The sequence below is a fragment of the Carlito syrichta genome, unplaced genomic scaffold (assembly GCF_000164805.1).
Source record: "Carlito syrichta isolate Samal-C Ts95f unplaced genomic scaffold, Tarsius_syrichta-2.0.1 Scaffold308663, whole genome shotgun sequence".
Taxonomy (NCBI): Eukaryota; Metazoa; Chordata; class Mammalia; order Primates; family Tarsiidae; genus Carlito; species Carlito syrichta.
Window position 1 is genome coordinate 222976 of NW_007252759.1, and position 4928 is coordinate 227903.

Genomic DNA, 4928 nt, shown 5'->3' on the forward strand with positions numbered 1-4928 from the left:
TCGAGGCGGGGCGGAAGGCTGCTTTCGAGAGGTCCGGGGCTGTCACGTTAGCTGGGCCCGACCTGAAGAAACACGCCTGTCCAAAGGCAGAGACGTGGACTCGGAAAAGTAGAGCCGGGCTGGGAGTCGCGAGAGGAAGCCCCGCCCTGCGCCTCCCGCCGAACTTCTCGGCCCCGGCGCTGACTCAGTCCCCAGTCCCGGGCGAGCCCCGGCGCCCCGAGCGGCCCCCGACAGGCCAGGGATCAGGTAGAGGTTGCTGATGCTCTTGGAAACCGGGCTGCCGAAGGGCGCTGAGCCCTTCGAAAAGTTCAGGGAGCCGGGAGGTGTCAAGTGCACGTTGAAGTACCGTATGTAAGATTACTGTTGGTTCGAGTCCCTACGCCCTTTTTCGGTAACCCGAGATGTGTTTTCCATATACGCATTTTAACTTTATGCCTTCAGTTTGTCCGCAATGGAATTCAAATTAAGGGGCTGCATACTTGCTGTACTTTAAGTGATAGTATTGTCATAACAAATCAGGTACAAGATAGATGCTTCTTTTTTCGCATAAGAGAAATAAGTCACGATCCTAAATGAAGTTGCATGTATTCCTAAAAGCAGAAATCTCTAAGCCCTGCTTAATGTCGTGAAATTGGAATATATGTCATTCCAGATGTAACATACGGAAGGGCCAGGTACTTACACAACACTAAAAACAGTCTTACTTCCTTTTTATTTTAATTTTTAATTTTTTTTTTTTTTAAAGTAAAGACAGTGTCTTGCTATGTTGCCCAGGCTGGTCTCTTGGGCTCAAGCAGTCCTCTCGCCTCGGAGTCCCAGAATGCTGGGATTACAGGTGTGAGCTACCAGACATGGTTTTTTTGTTTTTTGTTTTTTGAGTTGGAGTCTCACTCGGTCGCCCAGACTGGAGTGCAGTGGCCGCTCCCGGCCACCGCAGCCTCGACCTGCTGGGCTCCGGCGATCCTTCCGCCTCAGCCTTCCGAGTAGCTGGAGCTACAGGCGCGCGCTACCACGCCCAGTTAATCTTTTGAATTATTGTAGAGATGAGGTCTCTCCTGCCCAGGCGGGTCTCGAATCCGTGGGCTCAGGCAATCCACTCACCTCAGCCTCCCAAAGGCGCGGGATGACAGGCTGAGCCACCGAGCCCGGCTTTTTTATTTTAAAAATTATACATGGCCTTTGTTTTTAAAAAATGACAAATGGTTTGGAATAATATAAAAGTGAAAGTTCTTCCTCCTAGCCACACATGGTACTCTCAGAGAAATTATGGTTAGTAGTTACAGTTAAGTGGACATCCTCCAAGACTTTGTCTCTACCCACATATGTACAGCCCCATATATAGCTTTGATGGGGATTAGGTTCATACAATAAAGTTCTGGATGAATATTTTTCCCTGTACATATTCTTCCACGATAATTGAAAAAAACTCTACACCATCACCACCCCCCTTTTTGTTGATGATAAGTTCATAGTACATTACGCTAACCAATCCCTTTTTTTTTTTTTTCTCTTTGAGTTGGAGTCTCTGTCGCCCAGACTGAAGTGCAGTGGAAGACTCTCAGCTCTACCTGCTGGGCTCAGGTGATCCTTCCACCTCAGCCTTCTAAGTAGCTGGAACCATAGGCATGTACACCATGCCTGGCTAATTTTTTTTTTTTTTTTTTTTTTTGCCCTAGAGATGAGAGTTCACCATGTTGCTCAGGCTGGTCTCCAACCCCTGAGCTTAGGCAATCCTCTTGCCTCCATGTCCCTAGGATTACAGGTGTTAGCCACTGTACCCCCTCATTTTTGTTTTTCTGGTTTTTGGTTTTTGTTTTTTTGAATTGTAGTCTCACTCTGTCGCCCAGGCTGGAGTGCAGTGGAACACTTACAGCCACCACAGCCTCAACATGCTGGGTTTAGGTGATCCTTCCATTTCAGCCTTCCAAATAGCTGGAACTACAGGTACACACCACCACACCCGGCTCATTTTTTTATTTATTGTAGAGATGAGGTCTCACCATATCGCCCAGGCTTGTCTCGAACTTGAGCTCAGGCAGTCCTCGTCTTCACCTCCCAAAGTGCTGAAATTACAGGCATGAGCCACCACACCAGACCCAATCCCTTTTTTGATGTACACTCCTGCTCTTTTGTTTGATGTTGCCTGCAAAATATATACGTAATGGATTATTTGCAAACAGCACAAAAGTGTATAAAGTAAAGGTCTCCCCTCAATTCCATGCCCACCATCCCCTCATCTCACTCTGCACAAATAGTCCATGTTCAATTTGGTGCATACCTTTCCTTATTATTTCTGTGACTATAGAAAGTGGCTGCACCAAAGACTGGTTTGGGGAAATTTGATTTCTCATAACCTCGAATGGATTCTTCCAGGGCCACCCCAGATAAATACAGACTCTTAAAAGCAGTGAGTTTCTTAGGCCATTCTAACCCTCTAGGCAAGACTAGTTAGCAATTCTTTAGTTCCACCTATGTAGAAATTCAGGGGTCTTCACACATACAAATCACATGTATGTGTGTAAACACAAATTTTTGTTTTGACAAAAATTAAATCCTATTAACCATATTATTATGTGACTTTATCTTTTCACCAAATAATATATCTCCTTTTATATCAGCAATGATAATAAAAGCTAATGTAGTACTAATTGTGCTAGGTGCTATTCGAGTGTTTTACTCAGATGAATTCATCTGATCCTCACAACAGTCTTAGGAAATAGAGACTTTTTTGGCACAGAATGGTTGAACTTATCTAGTATGCCACACACTATAAAGTAAATGGTGGAGCTGAGATTTGAACCTGAGCAGTATGTCTCCAGAGTCTCTATGCTTAACCGCTATTATCAGTGTGTTACAGAACTAGCTCCTTCTTTTAAATGGCTGCCTGATGAGTATATGATCAAATATATGTAACCATTCCCCTGCTGATGAGCACTTAAGTTGTTTACAGTTTTTTACTATTGCTAACAATGCTACTATAAAACATCTTTATATTTATGTCTTCGTGTAATCACATATTTCTATATGTAGATGTGGAATTGTTAGGGAAAAAAAGTTGTTCTTAAAGTCTCATTGTAAGGCCGGGTGCAGTAGCTATAATCCTAGCACTATAGGAGGCTGATGTGGGAGGATTGCATGAGCCCTTGAGTGCCAGTAAACTATGATAGCCCTGCTGCACTCTCTTAGGTAACAGAACGAGACTGTGTCTCAAAAAAAAAAAAAGTAAAGTTTCATTATATGCAGTACTTTATAGCAGTTTATAGTGCTTCTTCTGATCACTACTGGTTTAAAATTAAACTTTTTTATAGTTTCTTCTTCCTTCAAACTGCTTAGAGTTTATTTTTACCACTAAATGGCTTCATGTTTATAGGAAAAACGTTGGTTTTGAATAGCAGCCTTGAAATACTTCCTATCTAGAATTTACTTCAACTTTCAAAAACATAGGCAAGAAGGAATTGGGGTAAGGAGACAAATGGGGGCCAAAGAGACCACTGAGAAACAAATAAAATGTCACAAAATCCAAGAACTAAAAACTTGTCTTTTACTTTTGAGAAAAATCTCGACTCCCCTTGTGTAGGCCCTCTTGGTATCAAATGCATATACAGTTCTAACACAGTGAATCATCTTGTTTCCAGAGCTAAAGCAGAATATTTGAAAGTGTTCTTCTGGGGAGGTACATCGATGGCAGAAGTGCTACCAGACACCCTAAAAACAAAGAAGCAGAAAAATTATTTTAAAAAGCTATAAGGGGCTGGGCATGGTTGCTGACACCTATAATCCCAGCATTTTGGAAAGCCAAGGTGGGAGAATCCTTTGGGGGCATGAGTTCAAGACCAGCCTTAGCAACACAGCGAGACCTCATCTAAAAGGATTAGCCAGGCATGGTGGTATATGGCTGTAGTCCCAGCTACCTGGGAGACTGAAGCTAGAGAATTACCTGAGTCTGGGAGGTCGAGGTTGCAGTGAGCCATGGTCATGCCACTGTACTGCAGCCTGGGTGACAGGGTGAGACCTCGACTCAAAAATTACAAATAAATAAATAGATAAATAAAATTTAAAAATAAATAAAACAAAAAAGCTATAAGAACCACTGCTCAGCCGGGCTCGGTGTCTCAGCCTGTAATCCCGCGCCTTTAGGAGGCTGAGCTGAGTGGATTGCCTGAGCCCGCGGGTTCAAGACCCGCCTGGGCGGCGAGACCTCATCTCTACATTAAATCAAAAAACCAGCTGGGCGTGGTAGCGCGCCTGTAATTCCAGCTACTTGGAAGGCTGAGGCGGAAGGATCGCCGGAGCCCAGCAGGTCGAGGCTGCGGTGGCCGGGAACGGCCACTGCACTCCAGTCTGGGCGACAGAGTGAGACTCCAACTCAAAAAAAAAAAAAAAAAAAAAAAGAACCACTGCTCGCTTCATAGGCCCCGAAATCATTTCTCTTGAATAACTGATATTTGTGGTGCTAATCCTGACATTAAAAAAAATAAAAGTATGTCTGGTTTATCTGCATCAAAAAAAAAGTATGGAGTATATTTTAGTAAGGTTTTCATCTAAAATGATTATGATAAGCAATTTTAGGTACCCAAAAGAATTAATTCTAAACTATCTAGAAAACTGAATTATCCCAAAAGATTCAATTTGGAATGGAATTCAATTTAGAACTCCAAGGAGTTCCAGACAAGCCAAAATTCTATATAAATAAATCTCATATGGTATTTGTTTTGGTTGCTGAAAAAGTCAGGGACTGCCAATGTAGTTCACACTTATGATCTTCAGTTCTGCTCTTTTTAGTCACTTATTTATTAAAGACATATTTCACTGCACATAAATCTATCTCATGACTCAAAACATTGTACTTTCAAACACACTCAGAAACATCAGTCTCTAACCATGATATAGAATCCTTCCACTTTGTTACTCTCTAATTCCTGTGTACT